We start from the raw sequence: 11,387 nt of genomic DNA on the forward strand, positions 1-11,387 counted from the left end.
ACTAGAGTCCCACGTGGCTGACCCCAATTTCGGTCCTGGACTGGTGGCTTGAAACTCATGCCAGGCGTGTATGCACGCATGCCCAAAATTCTGAGAGGAGAAGGGATTGTGATTCACCATTACTCACAAATGTAAATCCATCCATGCCGGGGGTGATTTCTCACTTTCTATCTCTCTGGGGAGCACACACACCCTATAGCAAAAATAAAAAATATTTATTTCATTTTATTTATTATTATTTTTAATTTGCACTCACTAGAGAGAGAGAGAAAGTGAGAAAGCAAGTCACCAAATTCAGGACTCAAACTGCGGTTGACCATATGGGAGTCCAGTGCCTAACCACCATGCCACTTACTGGTCCCTAATAACAGTCTTTTGAAGCCTGAGACCAAAGGAAAAGTTAGCACCACCAACTGTCTTCATTTATAAGTTTGATACTGTGTTCATCATATATTTTTGCATTAATTTGGACTTTCAAAAAGTTTATATTATTTATTGGGGCTGGCAAGTGGTATGATGGTTGAGGTGCTGGACTCCAACATGGCCGACCATGGTTCGAGTCCCAGACCTGGTGGGTTGCTTTCTCATTTTCCCTTTCTTTCTCTCTGGTCAACTTGGAAAAATAATAATAACAAATAAAGTTAAATTAATGAAGAAGAACATTTTCTAAACAAAAGATATGATCTCAATTATAGGTTTCCAGGCACTTCCTTGTATTTTGCATTGGAGGCAAGTGCCTTGTTCTTCTGTCTCGCCTCAGCCTTGTCTTAGCTTCCATTGCTATGCGTGACTGGGGTTCAATCCCTCTGAAGCCTTCTAAAAAGTCATATATCAATAGAATGAGGAGGCACTTGTTATCCAGTTCTGTCTCCAGCAATCAACTCCTGCACTTCCAGTTTACACGTAAATGAGAGCCAAATTACTCACCTGAGCTTTCTGCCATTGCTCAAAAATGTAAATCCTTGCTTCAGACCATTTAGCCCTCCATACACAATGGAGGAACAGCAGCACTGCTTACAGCTTAGGTGTTGGGAAGATTTAGTTTCAGCATGCTGCTGCTGCTGCTGCTGCTTCTTTTTAAGAATTATTTACTTAATTCCATTTGTTATTATTATTTTTTAATTTGACCAGACAGAGAGAGAAAGGGAAAGCGAGAAAGGAGGCCGCCAGGTCCGGGACTCAAGCAGCAGGACTCGAATCGCAGTTGGCCATCTTTGAAATTTTATTTATTTATCTTTTCCATGAGCGAGAGAGACAGCATGCCCAGCAGAGTCTTGACACCATGATCCACCCCCAGCCTTCTGCCAGCGCCAGATCATGACACGCACACTAACTGGTGTACATTGGGAGGTCACTAGACTGGGACTAGAAACTTTCCCTTGTGAGATTGCCTGGCAAAGTGCTCTGTTTTACTGTCCCACCACCGTGTGGCCCCTGCGTTCGCCATTCTTTAGGGTCACTCCCTAAATGGAGCTGTGTCGCAGTGACAATACATTTTTTGCCTAGTCTCGATGGATCAAGCTAACTCATCTGTAGGTCAAGGCTGAGCATTTTTTCCCCTCCATCAGTTGGTTACAGGGAACTGCTCCATGAGGCCATAGCTTTGAGCTGAGGGAGCAGTATTGTGTTGCTGAGGTAGGGAGCATAGGAGTCTCAACCACCCGCTACTGACTTACATGCACCTGTTGACCTGCTTAGTCCTGATCTTGAAGCTGCTATTTCTACTATAGAATGGATGGCTGATGAGCCTGCCTGATCATTGATTTGATAGACTCTGGCAAAGCTCACCTCACAGGGAGCATCTCTGGTTGAACTGCCTCTTGTGGTCCCATTGCCAGACTCTCAGTTTTTATTGGGACCAAATAGAAGGTTTTCAAAAGTCAAATAGCTTTCTGTTCCAGAGGCATAGCCTTGCTCTGGGACCCTAGAGATATGTACTGAAACCCTTATCAGGGCTTGTCAGAGACTCCACCCAGTACCTTTACAGAAAACGAACACCTCGAGCGCTGTTGAATCTGCTGCATCATGGCGCAATTGGCAGGGAAGCTCATACAGCAGTAGGACACACTGTAGAGCTCTCTCACTCTGGGATTCTCTCACAACTGGGAACCTTTCAAGGGACCCCATAGATGGGTAAGAGTATTAGTGATTCACCAGGCACTATGTCTTGGGGTTGGAGAGTACAAGGCACCACAATTTGCTTTTATTCTATTTGCAGGGGATAACCTGGTAGCTCCAGACTACAGGATCGCTAATAACCTTACCAATTTGTTTCAAAATCATCGGGTATGGAAGAAATGAGTGGGCATAGAGATGATATAAGATTGGCCATGGTCATAGTTCTAGGGGTTCCTTTTACCAGTCTGTCTACATTTATATACGTTTCATTTACTCTAGAACGAAGAGGCAAGAAAAAAGCTTCATCAATATGAAAGGCCCTGAACCTTCCTATTTTTTCCCCCATCCTGTGGCATGCCTATGTCTTACTTGGACATCAAGAATACTTGCTTATTCTTACTTACTTGGTCAAATTACAGTAGCATTATGTCATCAATACAGTAGACTACTTTGATGTCCTATGAAGCATTGAGACAATCAATGTCACTAAATACTTTATTGTGACAGCAGGAGAATTAACACAGCCCAAGGACAATAAAAATAAATATGCAATGCTACTATTCCCACATAAAAGCAAACAACTTTTTTTTTTTTAAGATACTTTGTCATAGGATTTATGTGCTCTCCAGAGAGAGACAGACAGGAGAGGGGAAAGAGAGAGAGAGAACCCTCAATGGTTGTGTGTTCATGCCGCAATCCTTTTTCTTCCATTTCTTTACCCAGTTAGAATTTGGGCATGCACACACACACATGCCAGGCATGTTTCTCTAGGTGCTGGGATTTGAATAGCAAGCAACCATGTGGAATCCAGCTCCCTATGCACAGTGTTTAACTCCTTTCCTATGGGGCTGGCCTGATTTATGCATTTTAACCAGTAAATTAACCAGTGACCCTATGTGTTACATGTTTAAGGGTTTACTTTTGTTAAACTAATCTTTTTACTTTGAAATAATTATCGATTTGCATGCAATTATAAGAAGCAATATAGAGCAATTCTGTGCAACCTTACCTAGTTTCCCATAAAGGAACATCTTACAAAACTGGAGTACAACATCGTGGCCCCAGTACTGACTGACGTTGATAAGGTTAGACCACTGAGCACTTCCATCATGAGGATCCCTCCTGTTGCCCTAGTTTCTCCTTAACCCTTTGGCAATCATTAGTATGGTCTCCATTTCTTTTTCTTTTTCTTTTCTTTCATTTATTTTTCATTTATTTATTTTTTTAGAGGTTTTTGCTATAGGGCACATGCACTCACCAGAAAGACAGAGAGACAGAGAGACAGAAAGGAGAAATCAGCCCCCGGGGGGATGGCCACACTGCAATCGCTTCTCCTCCATTCTTCTCTCGGGATGTTAGGCACGCATGCACACGCACCCAGTGTGAGTTTAAGCCACCGGGTCCAGAACTTGAACCATAGTCGACTACAAGGTAGTCCAACGACATAGCCATTATGCCAACTGCTGGTTCCATCCATTTCTATAATTTTGTAATTTCAAAAATGTTACATGAATGAAATCATAGAGCGTGTCAATCCCTTCTCCTCCATGTTCCTCTCAGGATTTTGGGCATGTATGCACATGTGCCCAGTGTGATCTTCAAGTGGCTGGGTCTGGGACTCTAACCATGGAGTCGGCCCTGGGGATCCAGCACCTTAACCACCAAACTACCTGCTGGCCCTTGAGTTTATTTATTTATATTTCTCATTAGAGAGACAAGCTCCCTCAACAGGGTTTCATGCTACGATTCTCCCTGCAGCCTTCCCAGCCAGCCAGGATCATGGGCACTGTGTGTACAGGTTGACCTGGGAATGGAATCTCCCGATCATCTCTGTGGTTTAAGCACCACAGAGCAGCGTGCTGCCACTGCACCACTGTAGCTGGCCAGGCAAACAGCTTTCCAGTGTCCCTACTGAAGGATATTGAGAAGATCTTTGATGTCGCTGCTAATCTCTGCAAATCCATCCAGAATGCGGATTTACTTCTGACTTAACAAATTGAACAGAAAGGTGGGGAAAGGTCAGAGAATCCCAGGCTCTTCTGACTATAATGTCTCCCTATATCTCTTTCTGAAAAATTTGCTAGACAGCTCGTGCACTTGCCAGGGGGGCTGGGTGGCAACAGACTGGCCCCACTATAATGTATCTTAATAGGACAGGGAATAAATATTAGGGTCCTACCAGCTGCTAAGGGTATCTTTCCGTTGTTCACTTCGGAACCAGGAAAATACTTCAGTGTGACTCTTCAGAGTTACTGAACCTGTTTGTGTGGATACTCCATTTATCATCTGGCTTCTACGAGCCCTCAATTTAATTGAAGGACTGATGGTGTTTCCATTCCCAGCGTTCATGTCAGCTCATACTCTATCCAACAGCCCTTGAAAAGTCTGTTGTTTTTCTTTCAGCCACAAAATCCCTTACCTGGTAAAAGGCCACAGATCTCTCTGTCTCTCTCTCTCCTTTTTTTTTTTTTTTTTTTTGCTATAGGGTATATGCACTCACCAGAGACAGGGAGAGAGAGAGGAAAAGTGAGAAATCGCCCCTCAGGCAGGATGCCCACCCTGCAATCCTTTCTCCTCCATTCTCCTCTTGAGACGTTTGGCACGCACACACACATGCGCCTGACGTGTTTTTCAGATCTCTAGGGCGGGGACTCTAACTATGCTGTTGGTCATGTGGGATCTAGCATTTTAACCATCATGCCACCTGCTGGCCCAAGGCCACAGATCTCTTGTGGAGAAAGATTAGGGAAATAATTATCATGTATATTCTTGGCAGCATTGGAGGGTTTTTTTAAAAAGTGAATTGACCTTTCCTTAAATCAGTAGGCTCTGAGCTAAGCACTGGCGTAGATCTGCAAAGTTTATGAGGAAATGCTATTTTCCATAGCGGCAGCTGTCTGCCTTCTGCTCACTAGCTCTTAATTTTCATAGAGTGGTGGTTACACATCAAGTAAAACCCAATCATCCGTCAGTGTATTTATTTAACTCCTAAGAATTCTACAGTGTTAGATATTGCCACGGATGGGCCCTGTGAGTCAAAACACTCTTTGCTTTTGTAGTAATTGCACCTACCCTGCGTCTGCTGGCGAAGTGTCATCGTCCACTTTCTGCTCTTCCAGAACCCTGCCATCCCACTGACACTAGGGACCCCTCACTCCCGCATTTTGTGTTGCCTTAGTGAAAGGACTGCCCGCTGGCCTTTCCATGGGGATGGAGTCTGGTGTTAGGGTCTCTGGCTTTGTATGGTAATTACGATCTGACATTCTCAGCACCTCGAGCCTTCCAGCCCCTTCAGTACCCTGCCAAGAAGTTCTGGCAACTCCACTTCATTTCTGCAGGCCACAGTTGTATCTCAGTGTCAGAGTGCCACCTCAAAAGCACATGACAGTTTCGTATATCCTTGCTGGGATGTTAAACCCTGAATAATACAAGAATGCTCTTGGGATAATAAATGGTACCCCAATTCCTGCCAGAAGTAGGTCCTGTCATTTTTTCAGTGTGCCTGCTATTCCCCTGTTCTCCTTCACTTAGGCTGTGCTGAGACCTAGCCCAAGTCATTGGTGTGGAGGCAATAGCAGAGATAGGCAAGGATCTTTAGGTGAATAAGCATCATCTTTGGGGCCAGTCACCTCAAGACGACTCTTGACAGGAATTTCAAACAAGGAGAGGCTCATATCTTTTGTTAGATATGATCATTGCTTCTGCTGAAGGCTTAGAAGAACCCAAGAATTCAAAATTCTTACTTAAATATACCCAAATGAGGACCAGCAGAGGGCGTAGTGGTTATGTCACTGGACTTTCACATGGCCAACCGCTGTTCGAGTCCTGGACATCGTGGCTTGAAAATCACACCGAGCACACGTGTGTGCATGTCCAAGATCTTGGGAGGAGAGTGGAGGAGAAGGAATTGTGGTGTGGCCACTCCCCCTGAGGGGTGATTTTTCACTTTCCCTCTCATTATATCTGTCTTTCTCTCTCTCTGGCGAGTGCACATGACCTAAAGCAAAAAACTCTAATATATATATATATATATACACACACACACACACACACACACATAAATAATATATATATCTATTCCCAGATTTCCTTTCTGTGTTCTAGGATTCCAGACTTTTCCTATCACAGCCATGGCTTCGTCATAGGTGTTCCATTGAGGCTGTGCATGCAGCTTTTTGTCCTGTGACTTTCCTGCCCTTATAATTAAACCCTAGGCTTGATTTCCAGCACAATTTGCCCTGTGGCCACAGGACATAGGCCTCTTTCAAAACTGCCGTGGAGGCCTGGCTTTCACAGTGCACCTTGGTCTGCTAATATCCCCGCTATTAATCTGTCATTTCCCCCCTTTCTTTTTATGGTAAGAAGTGTATGTGTGCGAGAGAGAAAGACAAGCAGAGACGAGGCACCCTTGACAGGGTCTCGTCGTGCCACGATCCCCTTCCCCCAGCCCTCCAGCTCCTTAGGATGTGGGCGCCTGCGTGCCTACCTGGTAGGTACTGCAGGCAGGCCTGGAATCTGAACCACAGTAGCCATGAGAGTCCAGCATGTCAGGCTGCTGGCATTTCTGTTGTGTCACAATCATCCCCATTGGTTGTCTTTTTTCAAGGCTTCTTATAAGCAACAAGTAGGTCCGTCAGCAGCATGAGACCTACAATCACTCTTGTTCTCATGCAGCCGAAGTGCCACAAGTAGGCTTCACCAACCGTGTCCTACACAGTTTGACCCAGAAATTCTTCCTGGTATGGGACTGTTCTGTAAACTTTAGTAAATTTAGAAGCAACTCTGGCTTCTACACACTAGACTTTAATAGCATACTCCCCTTGTCACAATAATAAAAAATGTCTCCAGATAGTGCCAAAGGTCCCGTGGGGGTTACAATTTCCCCTGCTTGAAAACCGCTAAAATAATGCTTCACTTTCCACTTGTACCTCATTCTAACTTACCATGTTTATGGGCCTTGGTGAGTGATGTGACCATGATGTGACCGTATGAGAGGGGTGATCGCTATCCCATTACCAACAGCAACGTGGTCCTTATCTCTATGTGAAAGGTGAGCCATTCAGTTTCTTGTAGTTCTGCCTTCTGGGGGCCACTTCTGCCAACAGCTGTCTTCACCCAGGCTCCCTCCCGAAACAGAGCCTGAGCCAAAGGCTTATGTGTACGTGTTTTGTTTGGGAGTGGATCTAAGGGAATAGGCGTCAGTGACTGGGGAAAGTACACGGGGAGGAAGGAAGCCGATAGAAGGGGAGAGCGTCAGGTTGTTTCCAGCTGTAGCTGGGACTTGGGACTTGGAAACCTGAGAAACTGCGGCATGTCTCTCCAAAACGTAAAGAAGTCAGGAACGGTCATCGCCACTGGTCGAAGTGCACCCCATCGAGCATTGACTCCCCCACGTCCAGAGTGCACACGTGCGAGAGCCAGGTGGGTTTCTGTTGGTGCTCCCTCAGCATCAGAGAAGCCTGGGAGCAGGACAAGAGAGGGGAACAATGCCGCTGAGGTCATGGCACCCAGGAGAGGCTGGAGCGAACAGGAGGCCCAGAGGGTCTGAAGCCATGAGCATGAGGAGTCGTGTCTGGTCTTCTCACTCACACATAGGAGAATGCGACATGTACTGCTCCTGCCAGGTGCTGCCCAGGAGCATGAGGAAGGCAGACCTTGGCAACCTCATCTAGGGGTTCAAGTCCTACCCCTGCTTGTTCTAGCCAAGAAAGCCTGAAGTCAGCAGTGTGGGGCAGGTAGGTCTGTAGACCACCTCCGGGCACCCAGAAACCTGCCCATGTTCAACCAGCGGTGGGGGAAGACAGAGGGATAGGTTGGGAAGGTTGGTTGAGGCTGGATTATACTTGACCTTAACAATTCTTTGTTGTTAAAGGCTTTAGATGTAACTTAAATGGCTTTACATTAAATTTAATATGAAACAGCATCACCTGATGAGATTTGTGCTTGGTCACCCCTGGTGGCCAAGTTGAGAATGCAAGGGAGAAAGCTAGGGTGGAGGCAGACTCCAGAGAGGAGAGTGTAGGAGAGTGTTGTAGGCACCAAGCAGAAGATTATGGTGGTAGCCAAGAAATAGATGGATTCTAGAGTTGTGTGATTTTTGTTTTGTTTTGTTTTTGTTTTTTTAAGAGCTACGTTACTATAGAGTGTGTACCCTTGCCAGAGAGACAGAGACAAACAGAGAGAAATCACCCCCCAGAGGGGATGGTCATGCCGCAATCTCTTCTTCTCTATTCTCCTCTTGAGAGTTTGGTCTTATAGGCACATGCTCCTTGTATGAGTTTAAAGCTTCCAGGTCTGGAACTTGAACCACAGTCGGCCACGTGGGAGTCCAGCTTCTCGACCATTATGCTACCTGCTGGTCCCAAATTCTAGAGCTTTTAAGGAGGCGGGAATCACAGTCCTTGATGATCAATTGGATGTGGAGGTGAGGGAGCAGGAGGTACAGAAGATACCTAATTGGGGCAACTGGAGGGCCGAGTGCATGATGGGCGTTTTTATCTGAGATGGGGTACAGAGTGGGAGCAGGTTGGAGAAAGGATGAGGTGGGGTTAGCTGTCTGAGTTTGAGGTGTCTTTGGGACTTCCAGGTGGAGCTGTCCAGTAGGTGTCAGCGGGTCGGTACCTTGGGAATGGCATAACTACAGAGTTCCTGAGCCCTGGGCATGGACAAGTCTACCAGGGAGCAGAGCTAGGCAGGGTTCCTGGTTGCAAGCAGCTCACAGATCTTACGGGGAAGCTGGACATCAGCAAGGATAAGCAGAAATCTGTTGTGAAAATGGCTCTGGGTGCTGGGAACCAGGCAAACCACACTGGAACCCAGGTAGGACAGTTTGCTTACGAGCGAGCCTACAGGGAAGGATTCACTATTTGGCTGGGCCTGAGTGGCCCCTGATCACTGTCCTCCCAGAACAAATCCAGTGAGGCTGAGGTGAGAGCACAAAAACAGGGTAGGGGCAGTCGGGAGGGATCAAGCTATTGGCAGCCCAAGCAACCAGTCATTCTAGAGAATGAGCATCTGGAGACGAATGGAAGAGCTGGCCAGATCCACGAGGAGGCTGGTGCCTGGGGGAAGCAGGTACATGGGCAGGGTGCTGGTGAGAGGCATGGCATGGTGTGATGTATGAAGACCAGGGCTAAGCTGTGAGAGACTGTCCCCACCCAGAGCTCTCTCTCTCTCTCTCTCTGGGAGAGAAGGCAGGCTCCAGCAATCAGACAGAGAGAGAGCGAGAGCCTGAGGGAGTTGGGAGGAAACTATTCCAGGCTGTGTCTCTGCAGCTCCAGGAACTGCGAGGAGCCAGAGAGAGCTGGGAAAGCCCACTTAGCAGAAATAATGGTCCTACCCTGGGAGCAAGTTAAGCTGGCATACCAGGGCTGGTGATCAGGTGCTATGGGCACCAGCCTGTCCACTCAGACCCAAAGCTCCAGGGACCTTGCAGGAACCAGCGAGGCCTCTGGCAGCCTCTCCTGGGATTTCTAGTCTCTGCCTTCCAGTCACAAATGGATCCATGTCAGACCCTGGCACAGACAAGGTACGGTATCTGTGGGGGCCCCAAAAGTTTCCCACTTGTGGCAGAGGGGCACAGAGGGTTCTTGCTCATTAGAGGGACCCCCTTTACTACCCTCGAGCCGTTTTTGAAGGTTCCACTTTCATTCATAAGTGCTGAGGGAATATCGCTAGAAAAATTGTCGTGTGGGGAAAACGATAAACCCGGAAGTTACCTCGAGTTGTGAAGGACAAGTCAAGGGTTCGGCTGGGACACTGGGAAGAATGGGGTGTCTAGGACAGCACCAGAGGGCACATAAGCTGGGCAGGGGGGCCCAGGGGTGGAGGGGGAAGCAGAGGGGCAGAGGGACTCTCAAAGTTCACAGTCCAGGCTTCTGGCCCTCCTGGTGCAGCTCACACCTCCTGCCTGCAGCTCAGCTGCTCACGGGCAGGAGTGCAGGGCCAGGTAGTGAGAAGCCTTCAGGGGCTGGGCTCTTGGCCAGGCAGCAGGGGCTGGCACAAAGCAGCATCTGGGCACTCCTGCTCTCACCCCTTCCTGGGATTCCTTGGTCACTCGGAGAACCAGAAGGGAGGACTCCATTTTGGTTTTGACCTCCTTGGAGGGCCAGGGAAGTCTGCAGGCGTCCTGAGGAGAGCTCGATGAAGCTGAACTTAAAGGTCAGCAGGACTGCGGCTGTGGGGCACGAGGCAAGGTGTCAGCAGAGGCCAGCGAGACCGTACCTTGCAGGGCCCTGTGAGCTGAGCCTGGGAGTGTAGACTTTGTCCTAAGGGCAGTGAGGAGCCATGGAAGCTTAAATAGACAAAGCTGACCTAGAGTTGCATGTTTAAAACCTCCCTTTGCTGTTACATGGAGAAAGACCGTAGGGGCCAGACGGGATCAGAGACCAGGCAGAGACTGCCACACTGCCCAGGCAGAAGGAGCGGGCCTGGACTGGGGCTGCAGCTTCAGAGGCAGACAGAAGCGGGCTAGTTAGGAATTAGTCAGATGTGAGTGCAGTCATGCCTGCTAAGTGCTGGCCCTGCTTCCACCTTTGCCCCTTACTGTCTATGCTCCATACGGCAGCCAAAGCAACATTGGTTAAAGCGTTAGGTCCAGGTCACACCACTCCTCTGGCTTCCCATCTCAGAGTAAAAGCCAAAGTCCTCGCCATGGCTTACAGGGGCCAGCACGGTCCGCCTTCTCACCCCACAGCTGACCTCATCCACTACCGCTGGCCACCTCGCTCCACTCCAGACACACTGTGCTATTCCTGCAGCAGGGCAAGCACACGCCTCCTCTCCCCGCCCAGGGCCTTTGCTCTTGCCGGTCCCTCCACCTGGAATGTAATGCCCCGAGATACCTACACAGGTGCTCCCTTGACCCCTCAGGTCTCTGCTCAGATGTCACCTTATCTGTGAAGTCTTTCCAGATTCTTCTATGAAGGGGTCTCTTATCCTCTCAAAGGCCCTCTTTATTTCCTTGATAGCACTGCTGACACTGTGTACTTACCTGTTTGTCTAAAAGACGCTCCTACTGTAGAGTACAATGCCTGGCACATGGTAGGTTCTTCGTAAATATTTCATTGAATGAATGGGTTGAGGTTAAAGATGAAAGAGGGAGGAAGTTACCTTGAAGGGCTTACGCCATCTTGAGGGCTGAGGCAGGATACTCATAGACACCGGGAGTGGGAGGCAAGGAGGGAGGTGGGAGGCAGGGAGTCCCAGTGTGTGCGTGTGTGTGTGTGTGTGTGTGTGAGAGAGAGAGAGAGAGAGAGTGAGTGAGTCCC

Source organism: Tupaia chinensis, unplaced genomic scaffold, assembly GCF_000334495.1.
Source record: "Tupaia chinensis unplaced genomic scaffold, TupChi_1.0 Scaffold144346_1, whole genome shotgun sequence".
NCBI lineage: Eukaryota > Metazoa > Chordata > Mammalia > Scandentia > Tupaiidae > Tupaia > Tupaia belangeri.